Source organism: Ambystoma mexicanum, chromosome 2q (assembly GCF_040938575.1).
Source record: "Ambystoma mexicanum isolate Mex_15411 chromosome 2q, UKY_AmexF1_1, whole genome shotgun sequence".
NCBI lineage: Eukaryota > Metazoa > Chordata > Amphibia > Caudata > Ambystomatidae > Ambystoma > Ambystoma mexicanum.
This window is the reverse complement of record NC_090924.1, coordinates 36,246,568-36,267,694: the sequence shown is the minus strand read 5'-3', so window position 1 is coordinate 36,267,694 and position 21,127 is coordinate 36,246,568.

Genomic DNA, 21,127 nt, shown 5'->3' with positions numbered 1-21,127 from the left:
GAGAGGTGTGTTGCGGTCAGATGGGCAAGAGCTGATTATCGTATTATGCTGAATGAGAAGAGAAATGGTTGGCATGAGGACTTATAGAGGGCCCTTTTGGAAGCAATTGGCCGTGGGGATTCCAAGGGTTTTTGGGCTAAGATGGGGGTGCACAGCGGGGGAGGTAAATCTAGTTGCATGGTCCAATTTTGGAAGCAGTCTGGGACGACTATTATGGTGACCTCTACCGAGATGACTATGGGACTTTGATGGAATTATGTACTGATAGGCATTGCTCTGTATCAGTTCTGGTTCCACCTCTGTCCCCCTTGATGCTCACTCAGGGTCAGGTGGAGCTTGCACTGGCACACCAAAAGCTGGGAGAGGCCCCGGCCTCATATAGAGTCCTGATTGATTTTTTCAGAGATGAGTCTTTAATTTGGGTACCTTATCTGACCACATTATTTAATGCAGTGCTGGATAGCACTAAGGTCCTGGGGTCTTGGACCAGGGCTGAAATTGTCCCATTACACTAAAAGGGTGCATGCGATGACCCTGTCAACTTTAGACCCATCTCTTTATTGGATGCTGGGGGGAAGATGTTTGAAAGGGCACTCCTATTTCGTCTGGATGTTTGGGTTCTGTGCACTGGAGTAACATATCACCGCCAGGCAGGGTTCTGTGAGAGTTTGAGTGCAATAGATCAAAGCCCCCGACTGCGACTGATTTGCAAAAAATACTCTGTGCTTAGATAGGTAAACGTCTACGCTGTGTTTGTCAATCTACGCACGGCTTTTGATATGGTTCCACAGGCACACTTATGGAATGTCCTTGAGGACCTTGGCATTCCTGTGGCTTTGGTCTCAGCAAACAAAGTCCCTATACAGGGAACTCAGCGGTGGTCTGCTGGAGCCCGGATAGAAGCACCTCCCGCAGCATTGACATCCAGAAGGGAGGGCAGCAGAGATGTGTTTTTTTTTTTTATTAATGATGTTTTTAACATGCTCTTGGATGTTCAGACTGACACCCCTTTGTTAGCAGGTGATAAGTTTACCTGCATTGTTGTTTGCAGATGATGCAGTGATCCTTTCTCTTACACCTGTCGGTGTGCATAAACAATTGGAGTTTTTTGTGGAATTTTCCAAAAGGAATGGGCTTTCTTTAAATATCAAGAATGCCAAGGTCATGATATTTAATGTTAATTCCTGGAAGAAACAGAAGCGCCTATCTCTCACCCTAGAGGGGTTGTAATTGAGCAGTTCCAGTCCTATGATTACTTAGGTTTGACAGTTATGGCATCACACAGTTGGAAAACGCAGGTCGAGAAGGCTATTCTCACTTTGGTTAGATATAGTGGGGCCCTCACCAGATTTACCAATGAGCATGGGATTGGGGCAGTACGGGTCTCACTGGAGGTTTATAGAGTGCAAGCACACCAGGCATCACTGTATGGGGCAGAACTCTAGGGACAAATGGCGTTCAAGTCCCTTGTAGTGGCTGAGACATTTTTTTAAAAAGATTCCTGGGTTGTCCACTGCTGTCCTGAATACCCCAGTACTTTTGGAAACTGGGTTAGAGGGGTTTGAGATGATTTGCAAATTGCGCCCGTTTCTTTACTGAGCCTGTCTGTGGTCCAATCATCATCTTTGTAAATACAAAGAGGCAGTTGTGGATGTTTTGGCCCAGCAGGGGAGCTGCTCTTTAAAATGGGCTGCTCATGTGAAAAGCTATTTGGGTTTGCTGGGAATGGGGGAGTATTGGTCGAATCCCTCAGTGATTACATCTGTTTCCAATGGAACCGATTAAGAGTGCAGCAGGGGCAAAGGTTTGGCAGGGCATTCTTGGAAAATCCAGGTCCTCAGGGCAGCTGGCCCGATATTTTTCAACAAAGACATGGGCGGGTTGTGAAGAATACCTGAATTATTTCTCACTCAGGTGGGAAAGGGCTCTATACTTAAAGTTCTGCATTGGAATTCTGCCAACTTCTGTATTTCGGCATGGATAAAATAATGCCACCTCCACATCGTGTATTCTTTGTGGTGAGCCCAAGGAGACGGTGCAACACTACTTATTACTTTCTCCCACCGCCAAGCCCTTGAGAAAGAATTTCCTGAAGCGTTTGTTTCTAAGTTGCACCTGCTGGTCCTTAGTTGTTGCCATGGCAATATGTCTGGACACTGCAGACACAGAGGCTGTTCTTGCCACTACAAGTTACTTGAGTTGGACAAGAACAATTCACATGAGAAAGGCCAAGATGTTGAATAATGCTATTAGGTAAAGGTATCTGCTTATCGAGCTGTCTCTTTTTTTTGTAAAATGTTGACTCTGTTTTAATTTGTTCTCTGGCAATGTTATGACGTTGCATTTTGTGTGGAAGTGATCTATGAGCCAAATGACAATGATGTTGTAGCTGATGTGGTTTTGTTTTCTTTTACTGCTTTTGATGATATTTTTGTCGAATTAAAGCTAGTAAAGTAAAGTAAAGTATTCTGAGTAGTAGGAATTGTCTGACAATCTTGGATTTTATTAATTTCAAGTTTCATGGTATTTGAGAAGTCATCTTTCATATTCTGGGTGTTAGTCTTAGCAGTGCACAGTGGTGGCACAAGTTATGATTGCTTAGCTTACCACACCATATATTGGTGCTGTCTGCATGTGTATACATGGAAAGAACCAGCATTCATCTATTTTTATGCTTGTTATGGAGAATTCTCATTCAATGGCTAATTCCCTTACCTAGTGAGTCCCCCAGCAGCTTTGCTGGATTACTGGAGTTTATTTTTTTCCACTTGGTGAGAGTGTGAGCTTTTCCCCCACTCTCACCTGTGTTTAGCCATAAGAATTTCATCTGTTTTATGGTTGTGTCAGCTCTGGAGTACACCACACTTCAGTAGCCCCACTCTTTTGTGTGTTACACAGCACCTTCAGTGCAGTGACACAGGGTTGTCTTTTAGACTTCCCACCGACTCCATTTCTGGGGCTGACTACTGGCCCCCAGAAAAGGGTAAAGTTGCCATTAACTTTACATAGTCATTTAACCACAGATCCAGTACACCCCATCTTACATGAAGTATTGGAAAGGGTTAATTCTTACCCCTTTTTATTGTACCTCGTAGAGCGTTGTTTTGCTCTTTTAACATTTAGACTTAGCTGGTGGCAGTGGTATCTACCCTAACTTTTCTACCGCGTTTATACTATATAAATGGGGTACTGTTTTAGGCTATTATAGTAGCCTCGAACATAAACCTGCTTGACCAAATACTCTTCCTTTTGGCTCAGGTCAGGTTTATTCACCATTTCATTTTGTTAAAGTTCTTCTTGTGTTTTACTTTGCACGGCAAACCATGTTTGCCTTCTTTGTTCACCGTCTTTTGGCAGGCTTCTGCCAAGAAGCCCTCCTCTTGGCACCTGGGTGTCTAGGTGGGATGAATGTGAGGGAGGGGTGTAGTCACCCCCTGCACAGGGTATCCTAGGAAACCCAAGTCGCACTTTGCCATGATTGGCTGAGGTGGTTGTCCAGGCTGGACAACCCCCCTGCTGCGTGATTGACAGCCAGGCTTTGTGAATGGGGGATTTTCGCATAAAAGGCAGGACTCTTGGGCTGGAAGTCAGAGTTGCCACTGGAACTACAAGGAACCGAAGAGAAGCGGAGAAGAATACGGATACTGCAACTACTCCGTCCCGGTGAAGCCCTGCTGCAGTCCTGAGCTATCTACCCTTCGACGACCAGAGAAGATCCAGTCCGGAGTCTTCTTCCCTTAAGCTTGGTGGGGTCAACCAGCTCATCTTCCACAGCCAGAGGATCCTCTTTGTGGTTGAAATCGCTGCACACTGCTGTAGTGGTCCGGATAGCCATCTGAAGAGCCTCTCCTGTTTTTAAGGAGCGCACCTTTTATTCAACGTTGCTGCTGAGTAGTGCAAACCCCTCCAGACATCCTCCTTCTCGTCACCACAACCAAAGCACCAGGAACCGTGGGTCTGCAGGAAACTACCAGGAACAACTGCCGTGGCACCAGCTTCTTCATTGAATAAGGTACTGTGTTCTGCTTCGAGGAGCTAGGGTGAATCCCTTTTCTTTTCATCCAGGGCTTGCCCTTGTCTTCCCATCTTCCTATAACTTTTGTTTCCTCTGTTGACAATATCCAAGTACTCCTGGAAACGTTGACTCTTGAACTAGCTGACTGTGTGATCCTCGACAACAGGAACCCGGTTCCACTTGACACTGGCCCCGGCCTATTGACTTTTGTATTTCTGTCAATGAGTGTTCTCTGATTCTGTCTGCCCTGACAAAAGTATTGCCTATGATTTTTGCCCCCAACTCTCTCTGGTTAGCTCAGGTGCTAAGTGTGTTTTTGCCCTGGTAACATTTCTTTCGGCGGATACGTGTATCTTTCGTAGGACCGAACTGTCATTACTGTCAAAGGTGGTTGCATATGTATTCCTGGTAACGTCTTTTGTTTCACAACACCGGTCCGTTAAAACATAGGGAACTTACCTTGAGTTATACTGTACCATGTGAATTGGTTGGTTTTAGTGTATTTTACGTGTGGTTTTGTTAGACGGAAACCTGTGCAGTTCCCTCTGGGACCACTGCAAAAGATTTAGGACTACAGGTGTTGCGATTAACCCACTTGGTAGCAGTCTGCACCACACAGATTCAATTGGTAGCTGTGGCTGAGCAGTCAGACTTCTCTCAAGAAAAGTTGGTCAGTATAGGGAGCATACAATATAGGGTAATTCTTCGCAGCAAAAACGAGTAAACACGCAACCAGGCTTTAGTATAAAGATAGTAAGTTATTTATTGATAACAGAACATCTACGAAAAATACTAAAGCGAATCACGGCAAATAATTCAAAATACAATTACTCTACAGAATGGAATAAAGCTCAATCCCCCGAAACACACTATCGACAACTCTAGGTTCTACGGCACCACTTATTTTCAGACAGAAGTGTATACCTCAACCCAGATGACACTCGAATATTTAGTGAGGAAGGGAGAGAAGAGAAAGGCAGGTAATGAAGTCAACACGGTTCGTACTGAAGCGGGTAAAAATGCAAGGCAAGAAAGCATTAATCACACTAGATCATACAGTTCGGCGGCCAGGCCCACTCGGTGAGAGGCAAGGCACGATGTCCTGGAAAGTCTCTACGGATGATGCATTCAAGTCTTGTTTAGCAAATTGGTTAGCGTCAGGTTGAACCAGTTCAGAACAAAGAGTGAATAAAGCTTGGAGGCAACCCAACGGAATGGGGAGGAATCAGATACCTCACACGAACCGATCGAAAAGGGAAGCCAGGCGGTTACGGTACCTTGTTGTGGAAGACAGCTCCGACGGGGGCATTTGTTCCTGGTGGTGGATGCACGACGGGTCTTGGCCAAGAGAAGAGATGCTCTCGTTGTCGAAGAGAAGATGTCCGGTGCACCACCAGGGAAGAAACCAGCCACGGAGTTCTCCGTCACAAGGCACCACCTTTCGATCACGGTGCAGGAGTAGTGGCTATCCGGTTGCCGGGTGCTCTGCACGGGCAATTCGACCACTGCGTCCTGGGTGACCAAAAAGTACAAAGAAGAAGAAGACTGGTTGTTCCCACCAGCCAGGGAAAGAGCCTCTCCGGCAGGGAGATCTCTTCTGTCGTCGGGAGATTGTGAGACGATTCCGCAGGGCTCCACCGGAGGTGTCGTCGTGCAGGTCGATTCAGCGGTACCCTCGTCGGATTCTTTAGGTCCAGTGGCGACTTCCTGAAGATCCAGTCCCAAAGGCCCTGCTTTTATGCAGACGTCCCCCATTCATTCAGCCTAGCTTGTCAATCAACACATGCTAAGTGGTGAGCGGGAAGGCTCACCACCTGGGCCAATCACTTCAGAGTGCGACCTGAGTTGGCAAGGCAACTCGGTCCAGGGTGTCTAATCCCCCTCCCACACCCCTGAGGTAACCCAGACAGAATGGCGCCACCTTCGCGGGTCTCTGTCCAGAGGCCCGCCAAAAGTGGAACAAAGGGCTCAACCTTTGGTTTAGGAGTCACAGAGAAACACACAGACGCCATTTTACAACCCGAGTTCTGGCAGAAAATACCACTCGATAAACCTATTTAAGATAAGTAGATCGGTGGTACGTTGGAGATTAACGAAAAACAGTATCAATCTTCAACAATGGGACGGATCCCATAGGGTTATGCTCGGGGTCGAACATAACAAGTAGTTTCCACTGCCACCAGCCAAAACTCGACGAGGAGGGACGGGACAGTGCCCCCTCGAGTAACAGATCCAGGAGTAATCATATTACCCCTACTAGCACGTCCACAATAAGATGGTTGGTACTAGTTCTGTTAGCAAATTTAGCTCTAGTAAAGCCAATGGTGACTTTACATGCCCGGGGAGACAGTAGTCAGTCGTCCCCGGGTATGGAGTCTATGGTGGAGGGACCTGCTAGGGCGCCCCCGTGTCACGACATGTAGGGTGCAGAGTGACACACATAGAAAAACTTATGAGACCCTATGGAGTATAAGACCCCATAGCCCATCGAACACATTGACATCTCAAAGGAATTACACACATACATGTCCAAGAGTGAGAGGAAAAGGGTCACACTCTTGGCAGGATGGGAAAAACAAACTCCAGAAATCCAGCAAAGCTGCTGGGGGACTCACTAGGTTAGGAAATTCAGCCTAAACAGAGAATTCTCCCTAACACTCGCCCCCCCCAGACTAAGGGACAGGAGGATTTAATCCACTCCTGGATGAATCTCATACCTCTAGTCGATGATATACATCCTAGAGAGACCATCAGCATTTTGGTGGTGACACCCTGACCTGTGCTCAATGGTGAAATCGAACCCTTGCAGGCAGATCGACCATCTCAGTAGTTTTGGGTTTTCCCCTTTCATTTGCATTAACCATCTCAAGGGTTGGTGGTCAGTCTGAATAATAAAAGTAGAACCATACAAGTACGGTCTAAACTTCTTCAGAGCCCACACGATAGCAAAGCATTCTCTTTCGATTGTTGCCCACCTTGTTTCAGGATCCTTCAGCTTGCGGCTGATGTAGCAAACGGGGTGCTCCCTACCTTTCCCATCCAGTTGACTGAGTACGGCACCTATCCCTACATTGCAAGCGTCTGTCTGCACAATGAAGTGTTGGCGGTAATCAGGAGCTCTGAGTACTGGGGCTTGGCAAAGAGCCTTTTTCAGGTTTTCAAAAGCCTGATTGCACTCCTCATTCCATTTAACCTTTTTAGGGAATTTGGGCGAGGAGATGACATTCAGTGGAGAAGCTATGGTCCCATAGTTCTCTATGAAATTCCTGTAATACCCGGTGAGGCCTAGGAAGGCTCTCACCTGAGTCTGAGTAGTCGGTGTTGTCCAATTTTGCACAGCTTCAATCTTACTGAGCAAAGGCCTTATTTCGCCACCGCCTACCTCATGCCCAAGGTAGACTACCTTACTCTGTCCAATTTGGCATTTACTCGCCTTTATGGTCAGATTGGCTCGTCTAAGAGCCTGCAAAACATCTCTCAGGTGGGTTACATGTTCGTCCCAGGAATTGCTGAACACTGCTATGTCATCCAAGTATGCCATGCAGAAGTCCTCCATCCCGGTTAGAACCTGGTTTACCATCCGTTGAAACGTAGCAGGTGCATTTTTTAGTCCGAAAGGCATTACCGTAAACTGGTATAAACCAACGGGGGTAGAAAATGTAGTTTTCTCCTTGGCATGGTTGGTCAGGGCTATTTGCCAATAGCCTGACGTCAAGTCAAATGTGCTGAGGAACTTGGCGGCGCCAAGTTTATCCACCAACTCATCTGTTCTTGGCAAAGGGTGGGCATCAGTCGTGGTGACGGCGTTAAGAGCTCTATAATCCACGCAGAATCTAAGTTCTTTAGATCCGGCCTTTGGTACTAACACAACTGGGCTAGACCATGGACTAGTAGAGGGCTCTATTACCCCGAGATCAAGCATCTTGCTGACCTCACCTTTGATGTGGGTTCTTACGTTTTCTGACATGCGATATCCTCTGCTTTTGACAGGCAGACAGTCACCAGTGAGTATCTCGTGCTGGCCCCAAGGGGTCAAGCCTGGTGAGAGCGAGAACAGAGAGGCAAACTGATTCAACATAGACTTGCACTCTTCTTGTTGCTCGGGTGTCAGATTGGAGGAGAGATTTACTCCTTCAATGTTTTCATCTAAAGGTAAGCCTCTGAGGAGATCCGGAAGAGCTTCACTCTCTTCTTCTTCCTCGGCCGATGCTAGAAGCAACGCTCCTACATCAGGTCGTGAGACATACGCTTTAAGTCGGTTGGTGTGAAAGACTGTCGGAGCCTCCTTGGGGTTGCCCAAGTCCACCAGATAGTTAACCTCACCGAGCTTACCCACTACTCGGTAGGGTCCCATCCATTTATCTTGCAAGGCCCTCTGCCTTGTGGGGATCATAACAAGAACAAGCTGGTTTTGAGCGAACTCAACCATGTTAGCCTTTTGATCGTGCCAGGGCTTGACCAATGCTTGTCCAGCTTTCAAGTTATCGCTTGCTTCTGTCATCAGGTGCGACATTCTCCTCCGGAGACCTATCACGTAGTCAGTCACTCTGACTGGCTTGGGGGAAGGAGCACTCTCCAACCCCTCCTTAATCAGGGCCAACGGACCTCTGACGGGATGACCATAGAGTAGTTCGAAGGGAGAGTAGCCTACTCCCTCCTGAGGGACTTCTCTATAAGCAAAAAGAAGGCATGGCAATAGAAGGTCCCACTTACGCTTAAGGGGTTCTTCTAGAGCACCTATCATGCTCTTCATGGTTCGGTTGAACCGTTCTACCAACCCATTGGTTTGTGGGTGGTAAGCCGTTGAGAACTTGTAAGTTACCCCGCAGGTTTTCCACATGGCTTTCATGTAGTGGGACATAAAATTTGACCCCCTGTCAGAGATAACTTCCTTAGGAAATCCGACCCTAGTAAAAATACCAAGGAGGGCCTTAGCCACAGCCGGAGCTGTAACAGTCCTCATAGGAATTGCCTCAGGATACCTAGTAGCATGGTCTACTACAACAAGTATAAACCTGTTGCCTGAGGAGGTTGGAGGATCAAGGGGACCAACGATATCAATCCCTACTCTCTCAAATGGGACTCCCACAACGGGAAGAGGCACTAATGGTGCCACATTCTTGGACCCAACCTTACCAGAGATTTGGCAGGTATGGCAGCTTCTGCAGTGTTTTTCTACTTCGGCCCCCATTTTTGGCCAATAGAAGAAGAGTGAGAGCCTTTCCTTAGTCTTCTTGAAACTCAAGTGACCAGCCAAAGGAATCTCGTGGGCTAACTGCAAGAACTGTGGTCTGTTCTCTTGGGGTACTACAAGGCGTTTGTAGTCTCCAGGAGCAGACTCGGTTGGTTCACTATAGAAGAGGCCATCTTCCCAGTGCAACCTATGTTTCCCAGGCTCTTGCCCTTCATCCTGAGTTTCTGCCTGACGGCGAAGACCTTCCAGAGTTGGACATTCTCTCTGTCCCTTACTGAAGTCTGCCCTGCTGGGTCCACCTTCTGCCAGTAACGACTGCAGCTCAGGATGGTCAACAGGATCCAGATCTCCAATGAGTTCCTGGCCTTCCATTAGCTCTTCTTCAGAGTCTAATTCTACCATACAGGGTTGTACTTCCCCCTCAGCCTCAGCTGGAGGTGGAGTTACGGGTGTGACGTTGGACAACCGCGGGGAAGTCCGTGTCGGCTGCATCGGAATGTGGGCTGTTGGTTTCGGTTTAGAAGTTTTAGGTTTCCCTTTTACTTCTGTGTTCCTAGAGACAGCGGCCGCCATTTCCAATGGAGCAGGAGTGATTTCTTTCTTCATCATCTCCCCGAGAGTACCGCGCAGGGTCCTCTCTCTTGCAGGTCTGGTTAGCTCCTGTAACCATTTACTAGGAGGTCTGGGAGTATGCGATACAACTCCGAGAGTTTTCAAATCGTTACCCAACAGTACGCGTCCTGGTACCTCACTCTGTATGCTGACAGGTATCTTTACAGTCATGTCGTTACACTGGATGAGAACTGGTAATTGGGGAAGCATCTGCACAGGCCCTCCAGATAACTTGGTGAGGCGTTTGGGTGCCTTAGCAACATCCTCAGCCTGAAAAAACGATTTATCCACCACAGTTATGCTGGCCCCAGTGTCCCTAATGGCAGGCGTCTCCTGACCATTCACCTGGACACTGTCCTTATAATACTCTTTAGTATTATCGGGGATAGAATTATAGACATCTAAATTCTGTTGTTCCCACAACCCCAGAGATACTAAAGAAACGCTGGCTGAGACTCCAATGGGTTCGTCAGCTAGCAGTAGAAAGTTTCCACTTGCCATTTGGACTTCCTCCTCTGGAGCGAAGGCTAAGGAGACAAGCTGGACCCCTGAAGGTTTACCCTTACATCTGGGATCTCCTTTCACGTGATCAGTCGAGCCACAAACAAAGCATTTCCCGAATGCTTTCTGGAATGGTGGCTTGTTCTGACCTCCTTCCGGTTTGGCACCAGAAGACACACTATTCTGCTATGGTTTTCCCGGTGGCTTACCCTTCTGGTTTTGTTTGGGGCCCTCTTTGGAATGTGAGTTATTCGAATTCTCTTTTGAGTCTTTTTTAGGCTGTTTCCCCTCGTCCTTTTTCTGAGTTGCCCCAGAATCCTTGTGAGTAGCCCTGTTGGCAACCCACAAGTCAGCAGCCTTAGCTAGAGCCCTGGAATCTAATTCCTTCGAATCAGCCAAGTGCTGTCTGAGCTCAGGAGAACAGGCATCATAAATTGACTCCAACATAAAAAGATTTCGCATACCCTCGTAAGTGTCAACTTTGTAACCCTTAATCCATCCCTCTAAGTTTTTCAACCCTTCACTCACCCAGGTAGCCCAAGGGGTACCATCATGCTTTTTGAGGGTTCTAAACCTCTTAAGATACTGGGAAGGGGTCTTCCCGAATCTAGCTATCAAAGCTAGTTTCACACTTTCGTAATCCGTCTTATCCACCTCCCCCAATTCCATTACCACATCAGTCGCAACAGGAGGAAGCCTAGAGAACAACCAGGGAAGCAACGCATTCCCGGTGATGTCCTGGAGCCCATGATTGTATTCAAACAGTTTCAACCAATCCAACACATCCAATCTCGGTTCGTACATACCCACTAATTCCTTCGGCATCCGGGGTCTTTTGGGACTGGAGCTCCTAGAGGAACCAGAGGAGAGAGAAGCATTTTCCATAGACAACTTTTTCATTTGTAACTCATGATTAAGCTCTATTTCCCTGAGTCTTAACTCAGCTTGCTTCTGCTCAGCCTGGGCATTCATTCGTCTGAACTCGAGCTCTTGGTTTCGTTCAGCTTGAGCCAAGAACCGTTTATATTCTAATTCGAGCTTCATTTTTTCAAGTTCAAAATAAGCAGGGTTACTTGTGGGACCTGGTATGGGCCCCGTAGGCACAGTTGGTAAGGCAGGTAGAGGAGCGGGGGAGACAGTTTCGCTAGCCTCGCCGTCCTCGTCAGCCTCTTCATCGCTATCATCAGAATTACGATTCAGATCAACACCATTACTGTTGTCTACAGTTGCTGGAGAGTTTGGTTCCTCTGAACCAGTACCCAGACTTTGGTTCGCCAGCAATCTCTCTATCAGTTCTTCAGTTCTAACTTCTTGCCTTTTACAGGAAGATTCTCTTGTCTACAGAGAGCTCGCAGACTCTCAGTATTTTTATCCGACAAAGACTCTTGGCTGTAAATTTCCATTGTAGACATGTTTTTTGAAAGTTGCTTTTGTAACGTTTTGTGGTTAGTCGTCCTACAGCGTCGAAAAACACTCTAAACTGTATCCTCGATACTAATCCCACCGCTGTACACCAGTGTTAGGCGGAAACCTGTGCAGTTCCCTCTGGGACCACTGCAAAAGATTTAGGACTACAGGTGTTGCGATGAACCCACTTGGTAGCAGTCTGCACCACACAGATTCAATTGGTAGCTGTGGCTGAGCAGTCAGACTTCTCTCAAGAAAAGTTGGTCAGTATAGGGAGCATACAATATAGGGTAATTCTTCGCAGCAAAAACGAGTAAACACGCAACCAGGCTTTAGTATAAAGATAGTAAGTTATTTATTGATAACAGAACGTCTACGAAAAATACTAAAGCGAATCACGGCAAATAATTCAAAATACAATTACTCTACAGAATGGAATAAAGCTCAATCCCCCGAAACACACTATCGACAACTCTAGGTTCTACGGCACCACTTATTTTCAGACAGAGGTGTATACCTCAACCCAGATGACACTCGAATGTTTAGTGAGGAAGGGAGAGAAGAGAAAGGCAGGTAATGAAGTCAACACGGTTCGTACTGAAGCGGGTAAAAATGCAAGGCAAGAAAGCATTAATCACACTAGATCATACAGTTCGGCGGCCAGGCCCACTCGGTGAGAGGCAAGGCATGATGTCCTGGAAAGTCTCTACGGATGATGCATTCAAGTCTTGTTTAGCAAATTGGTTAGCGTCAGGTTGAACCAGTTCAGAACAAAGAGTGAATAAAGCTTGGAGGCAACCCAACGGAACGGGGAGGAATCAGATACCTCACACGAACCGATCGAAAAGGGAAGCCAGGTGGTTACGGTACCTTGTTGTGGAAGACAGCTCCGACGGGGGCAGTTGTTCCTGGTGGTGGATGCACGACGGGTCTTGGCCAAGAGAAGAGATGCTCTCGTCGTTGAAGAGAAGATGTCCGGTGCACCACCAGGGAAGAAACCAGCCGCGGAGTGCTCCGTCACAAGGCACCACCTTTCGATCACGGTGCAGGAGTAGTGGCTATCCGGTTGCCGGGTGCTCTGCACGGGCAATTCGACCACTGCGTCCTGGGCGACCAAAAAGCACAAAGAAGAAGAAGACTGGTTGTTCCCACCAGCCAGGGAAAGAGCCTCTCCGGCAGGGAGATCTCTTCTGTCGTCGGGAGATTGTGAGACGATTCCGCAGGGCTCCACCGGAGGTGTCGTCGTGCAGGTCGATTCAGCGTTACCCTCGTCGGATTCTTTAGGTCCAGTGGCGACTTCCTGAAGATCCAGTCCCAAAGGCCCTGCTTTTATGCAGACGTCCCCCATTCATTCAGCCTAGCTTGTCAATCAACACATGCTAAGTGGTGAGCGGGAAGGCTCACCACCTGGGCCAATCACTTCAGAGTGCGACCTGAGTTGGCAAGGCAACTCGGTCCAGGGTGTCTAAACCCCCTCCCACACCCCTGAGGTAACCCAGACAGAATGGCGCCACCTTCGCGGGTCTCTGTCCAGAGGCCCGCCAAAAGTGGAACAAAGGGCTCAACCTTTGGTTTAGGAGTCACAGAGAAACACACAGACGCCATTTTACAACCCGAGTTCTGGCAGAAAATACCACTCGATAAACCTATTTAAGATAAGTAGATCGGTGGTACGTTGGAGATTAACGAAAAGCAGTATCAATCTTCAACAATGGGACGGATCCCATAGGGTTATGCTCGGGGTCGAACATAACAAGTAGTTTCCACTGCCACCAGCCAAAACTCGACGAGGAGGGACGGGACAGTGCCCCCTCGAGTAACAGATCCAGGAGTAATCGTATTACCCCTACTAGCACGTCCACAATAAGATGGTTGGTACTAGTTCTGTTAGCAAATTTAGGTCTAGTAAAGCCAATGGTGACTTTACATGCCCGGGGAGACAGTAGTCAGTCCCCGGGTATGGAGTCTATGGTGGGGGGACCTGCTAGGGCGCCCCCGTGTCACGACACATAGGGTGCAGAGTGACACACATAGAAAAACTTATGAGACCCTATGGAGTAAAAGACCCCATAGCCCATCGAACACATTGACATCTCAAAGGAATTACACACATACATGTCCAAGAGTGAGAGGAAAAGGGTCACACTCTTGGCAGGATGGGAAAAACAAACTCCAGAAATCCAGCAAAGCTGCTGGGGGACTCACTAGGTTAGGAAATTCAGCCTAAACAGAGAATTCTCCCTAACAGGTTTTGAAGTTATAGAAGTGTTGTGTTGTATAACAGATGGTTTAAAAATAAATGTACTTATATTTTTTACCTGAAACCTTGAGTCAGTGTTTGCTTAAGTCACAGTAATTGTGGTCCCTTTGTGTAATCTCTGCTACTGCTCATATACTCTTGAGATAAGCCTGGCTGCTCCGCTACTGCTACCACTTTAACATAGTAGTACAGGCTTGTACCAAAGGAGAACTTGTATTAACACTTGTAGTCTTAATTGTGTGTAGTGGTCCCTAAGGGCACTGCACAGGATTCTGCCTCACAATGCTGACATATGTTGTGTGCAAAGGTGGCATGAAATGTATTGGAAAATGATCCTAGGCACGGTTGGTGACTTGACACTATTGGGTTTTCCAATGTGCTTCCATACAAAAACAATTTCAAACTGTATGGATATCAACCCAATTTTGCAAAGAAAGTGCTGTAAATCCATAATTTGTACCCAATGTTTCAAACATTTTATTGGGAGTGAGAAACCCCTCAAGCAACCCTTGCTTGGTTTGGGCTGCCTCATTGTGCTCTGTCGATCATGCATAATTGGCACAAACATTTAGGCCTCTTCAGTTCAGAAATTCACCAGCATCCACTGTACATCATCTATCTGTCACTGTGTATGATGTGTGTTTTAATTCGCACACAGAAGCAGGGTGCTCCTTCATGGAGGTGTCACGCACCACATGCCATCATGACATCCTGTATATATTTATGCATAGATTAGTCTGGCATTAACCATAAACCTTCCTTCAGTAGAGAAATCTAACTTTTCTGTAGTTGTTTTGCAGTTGTAGTAATAAAACATATTTGGGTTCCTCCACACAAACTCAAGAGGAGATTTCTTGAGTCTCCTGTTTGCGGAGGTGCCTCTACTGGCCCAGTGCAACAAATCATAAGGGGGCCGCACCAAATGTTTTGCCCCGGGCCTCACCACATCTTGTGATAGCCCGGCCCCTAAAGCAGGCTAGCTTTAGTCGAATCACCTGTCAAAATGTACCTTTAAAACAAGGAGTCCCCACCACATTTCTGTATCATCTTTTGGACTTCAACACTTGAAGAAGATTCATTCCATTGGACCCTGTTGGTAGAGCAGTCCTTTCCAAAGCCCATCAGTTCTGGGTTGAATACAGCTGTTCCAAGGCAGAGGCAAGCTCCATCCCCTAACCACACCAGGGACCATTGGGGTGAACCTGCTGCTGGAACAAGATCTTTCTCTCTGCCAGCTACAGTGCTGCCAAGTATCTTATAGTATTGAAGGAACCCTCTGCTTATGTGCCAGCCTCCCCCATGTTTGGGGGCATGAGAGCAAGGACCACTGTGTTCCTGAATCCCTTGGAGTGGGACTCACAGCAACCAGAGGAGTGACCTGCTGCAGGAGAATGACCTGCCTCTCTGCCAGCCACAGTGGTGCCTAGAACCTTACTGTGTTGAAGGACCCCTGCAGTTGTGTTCCACCCTGTCCCATATTTGGGAGCAAGTGAAAACAAATAATGGTGTCAGTGAACCGCTGGATTGGAACCCACAGGACCCTAAGAGCCAAGACAGAGGAGATCCTAGTGTTTCTGCTGTTTACCTGCTTGAAGCCTTGTTTCAAGAACTGTTTGATCATTCAAACCACCAGGACCCTCCAGTGCTGCGTTTTGTACTCTCCTGATCTTCCAATTGCTCGCACAGTGGCAAGAAGTCTGGTTTAGTGATGCCGGACCACCAAGAACCACAAAAGGTACTATTAACTGCTAGCTGCCCCCCTGGCCCTAGACACTAGTTAGGTCCCTTTAATCCCTTTTCTAGCACCCAACAACATACGTTTTAGAACAGTGTGGTTATTACTTGAGATACAACCCTGAGTCATTACTCAGAGTGCTGTATCTTGATGTATTTGCTTATTTTGTGTTTATCTACTCAGGGGTGGGTTTTGTGTAATGTTTTTTCTAGTTATTTATTATTGTACAGGGCTAAGTGGGTGCTTTGTCCTCTGCTCATCCAGGTACTCCTGCTGAAAATTCAATTCATCAAAAAGTGTAAGTATTATGAGGAGCTGCAGCGATGGGGGAAATGACTAACGCTCATTTTGTTCTACGTCACACCACAATCAAGAAGCCCAAACAGCTAATAGATGCCCAATTAAGTTTCTCTTCCAAATGTTTCCTTTAAGCAAAATATAAAATTGGATAAAACGTGTGTATGTGTCCTTGGAGCCTGTGAGTGTTAAAATGTTCACGCCTGCACTCTAGCTACAGCATGTCTTCATCCGATGATGTTTTCAGTGTTCAGATGACTTTGTTTGGTAGATGTAATCCGTTTGAGAAAACTGAATTAGTTGCTTGTGTTTTTGAAGGCGCTCGAGTTTTAGTTAAAACGCTTTGCAAAGGGTTGGAAAACAATGTGAGGCAAGGCAGACCGACGCCAAAGGCTACATTCCTTAGAGAATAGCAATGGCTATAGGCAATTTAAAGATGATGTACTAAAATAATGTATCGTATAAGCCAAAAGTCCTCTAAAGAGAGGGCACATCATGTAAGCGGTGTACACCTCAAGAAATCTGGTATAGGTAGATATGAGACATAATAACACCGGGTGGATAGCTCAGGAGCACTGCGCTTGTCTTAGAAGCAACATTGGTTCGAATCCTGGGTCCGTGCTTAGAAACCTCTTCGGTATTAAGTGCGTTATAAAAAAGCAATTAACAGATTATTATTATAACTCTCTATATAAATGTATATAGTGCAAGAACCAATTTTTCCAGTGACGAGACTCACAGAAAATATAGGCACTGTGTATTTGCCGCATAACAATGAGCAGCATTAGAGGAGAGTGGTATTTCATGGAAAGAATAATCAAGCATTAACTTTTCAACAGAAGTAATGGAGGCAAAAGAGTGCTTGGACTGGAACCTTTTTCAAGACTCAGGTGCACACAAAAGTTATACTGGGTTCCAGTGCTGGAAATTGATAACATGTGCTTGGGGAACGCCCCCCACTCCCCTTTGCAAGGGTCAGGGGGAATTGTCAGTGGTGTTGGCGAGCCTGGAGCCAGATTACATAAACATTGTAATACATTAATTAATTGTCAGTGTTGTTGGCGAGTCTGAGGGAGCTAAGTTTACAATGCTGTGCCTGCACTGAATATAGGATGCTGGCTAATTTGCATAAAACCAAAGTGCATTTTGGGAATGTAGTAATGACCACCAATTTATTAAACATATCTGTGTTAGAAATTCAAACGTTCATTCCTTCTGAGCTGCAATGCACACTTGGTATGGTGGTCATTTTCTCTGTCAGAATAGTTCCCGTGACAGTAATATGTGTGCAGAGCATTAGACATATATACAGCTTTGGACACAGATGTTGAGAAAGTATGATTTTCAGGTGGTCATTGCCTGTCACAGCTCAGTTACACACTTCAAAATACTATGGGCCTCATAAGTTTGCCGGTCGACAAGGTGCTGCTGTGCCCAACAGGTCTGACTCTGTTCGGCACTGTGGCCATGGTAGGCAGATCGGTCACAGAAGCAACAGCACTACTCCCATATGGAGACTTACATTTTACCGGTGCCTGAAACCCAGGCCGCCGGACTTTGCATCTCCCGGTGGCACCTGGGAAGTCAGGCACTGGTAAAACAGTTGTAGTCTGGCGGCAACCCACCGGTATCACCGGCAGGGTTACCGCTGGACTCGTAATGAGGCCCTATGTCGCTATGTGTGCGGGTGAGTGTTGATATGTAGGTACACTGTGTGTGAGTCTCACAGTAGTTTCTCATACACATTCTTCAGGAGGCTTAGGGGAGTCGGAAGCACAGAACTTCCTCAAAGTGCGGGGATATGAGCCTTCTGTCTACACTGAACGGTGCTCCAGCAAGACCGTGTTTGCAGGAGCACAGCTCTCTCGTATTCCAGCCCAGTTCCTCCCCTACTGGAGACTGAATTCAAACTGCCCACCTGATAGCACTCAAAAGAAAAAAGAAATATGTTCTGCAAAAAGGGACGACATCTTTGAGTTGAGAGTAATGATCCATGGATGTTGTGTATCCGTGACTCTAGCATCGACGCCACTTAAAAGGAATGGGTTTGGGTAATCGATTCACAAGCAGGTTGCCTTGTACCTTTACTGTGTCCTTCGAGTTTACTCAGAAACCTTGCCACTGTTATCACACAATGCTCCGTGAAATGATCTCTAGCATAGAACGCATGCTATAATACCGCCGAGTGCAAGACTCCCCGCTCAGCCTTTGACACTAAACTCAATGATCAGTTGATGATCGCAGCCTATCTGTCTGGCTGCTGACACCGAGTGCCTTCAAGCTCGCGCTCTCCCGTTCCGTCTCTGTATCATTCAGCAACCTGTGTTTTCCTCTCGGGTCACCCTTAAAGGTCCGCGTGTCATGTTTTTCATTTCTGCCCTGTCAGGAAATCCTTGCCAGTGCATCCATCAAAGTAATCATCAGGCCCTGATGTAAGAGTATGGTTGCTCTCACATTTTTCATTACCCGATAATGTATTAATATCCTTCTGAGCCGCACTAGATTTATCTTGATAAAACTGCTATCAGTGCGGAAGCAGTGTGCAGCGCAGCGCTATCGAATTCTCCAACAGGTTCAGCAGGCGCTCTGATAAGAACTATCCTCTCACCTCCCTAACCCTATAATACCCCGATAGCCTCGAAGAAGGGGCCCAATCCTTGAGGGTCAGGAGACCCATGGCATTTAATCATTTTCTTAAGCTTACCTGAGGCAGTCTAGCAGGAACCATTGTCAGGAGCAGCTGCTATTCGCTATCTCCCTGCTCGCAGAATTGATTATACTTGATGCTATTAGAAAGAAGGTAGTTAAAGCTGCATAAATTAATATATTTGCACTTCGAAGCATTTAATTTCAGATACGAATGGAAAGCTGTTTGCGCCAGATCGATTGCGGAATCTATGCTTAATTTTTATGCAAATGTTTTTTTTCTATTTTGTATTCTAGTAACTCATATCAACTACATTAAAATTATCAATTTAATATACTAATAATAAACGGTATGTAATATAATAACGTCCCAGGCAATATTCATAGATTGCCATCAGAGGGAAGCAAATGTTGTCTGGTCACCCGAGTTCTCTCATTCATTATTCAAAGGAATAAAAGCACTGGAATCCTTGCACATAAATAGCCGGCTAATGACTCTCCTGGTAGACATAAGAACCTGCGCGCGCGTGTGACATGAGTGGCAGCTGCGAAGACGGTGTACGATGTGATTCAGTACAGCTATTTCATTAATTGTGTTTCATGGTTCGTTTGTCCGGATTAAACTGGCAGAAAAAAAAAATCTGCCATTTACCAACCCAAGCTCATTAACTCCCTAAAGTTGCTTTCATTTGCTCCCTGCGTCTTCTCAAAGTTGCAAACAAAATAAAAGGTAGCTGCGTCACATTTCTGATCGCTCCTGCAGCGCAAGAGCCTCCATATGCAACAAAGGTGATTACTTGGCGCGCAAGTGTGCATGATAAAAGTCGTTGCTTCTAATTAAACAATTGGATACATGTGAAGCCAATGATTGTCTATGTATTTTGGTATGTAAAGGTAGAGGTACTTAACTATAACTTATTTTTTTTTTTCATAATCATAATTTAGGAATGGGATCCATAGGCCAGATTCACGAACACTTGATTGCTAAAGAGATAAATAGCAAATTGCTATTCATACCGTGCTTATAACATGTTTTGCACACAGGACCCTCACTCAAGGGAAAGGAGCTGCACACACAATGAGGGCAAGGGAGTATGTGCAAGCGTCTTGCAGTTCGTCCATTTATACATATCTAGATACTAGGAATATGGCCAACTCGTAGAGCTGCACTGAAAACAACCTGGATAGAGGACTGGGGTCAGGCTCGATTCTAAAAGGGGCTGGGGTGCAAACACAAAGGACGCTTCTCTTCCTCCATTGCGCACAGTGGAAGAGCACAGCAGTCACAGTGCACGAGCACCAACACCCATGCCCACAGTGCTGGTAGCTGGATGGATGGAGACTGGGCTGGAATTAGAGTAATGGTAGGCACGTGAGAGGCTTGTGAAAAGTGTAAACAAAAGCACAGCACTAAAGTAAACAAACACTCGCTTTATCTAGATGACTGAAAACGTGAACAAACACAAAAACTCAATAGCCCCGAGTTATAAAACCTTTTGCTCTGTGCAAATTTACTTACTACTAAAAATTCTGAATGCTATACAAAGAATACACTTTGGCTGGGCCTGCATACCCTGGGCCCTGGCCAAGTTCATTGCACTCCACGAAGTTAGCACCACATTAGTGCACATTTACGTCCAACAACAAAGTGGAGAAAGTGGTGGAATATCCATCAAACATCTTTAAAGTGTGAAAAAGGGGAGTGACGTGGCCGTGGGAAGGGAGACAACGGGGAAGTTCCCAAATACACTCAGCAAAGTGCAAAACAAACCGAATTCACAAAAAAGAGGACACAGTTGAGCAAACACCAGATGTTCTGAAACTTACCAGCAAACTTAGCAGAAAAAAATATAAAAAGCACAGTGCAAGCACAGTGGAACGCAGCTGGATTGGCTGACCACTTATTGCTCGCACTTGTGCTTGCACAAAAAGAAAGGAAGAAGAGGATTCTCCATATTAACAACATCATATTTGGGATGCTGCATGAGGAGTTTTATGTCACATACCGATTTGCCCTGCATCTTAACCTGCACATCCGGGAGTGGAAGGAGGATGTGGCCTCATGCACCATACCTCCCATGCAGCACCTCTGCATGTGAAAGCCTTCTCTGTCCTTCACTCTTTGGCCACTGGTTCACATCCATTGTTGGGGGCATATTCCAGCCCACAAAGTCCTGGTGCCTGCACCACATGTTGCGGTGCATCATTGCATATCCGTAGAGCCACATAGACATGCCGCACAGGCTGCAGGCAAAGCAAAATCTTTCCCATGAGTTCTATGCTGTCACACATTTTCTCTAAGTCCTCAGAACCAGTGACTGACTCCATGCATGTCATGCTGCAACCCACACAGCGATAGAGCACATAGCATGGAATGCAACAAGCAATAGTATTCCATCAATGTCCAGGGCATCTGCTATGCAATAGTCCATGTAAGGCACATCATAGGCAATTGCCCTG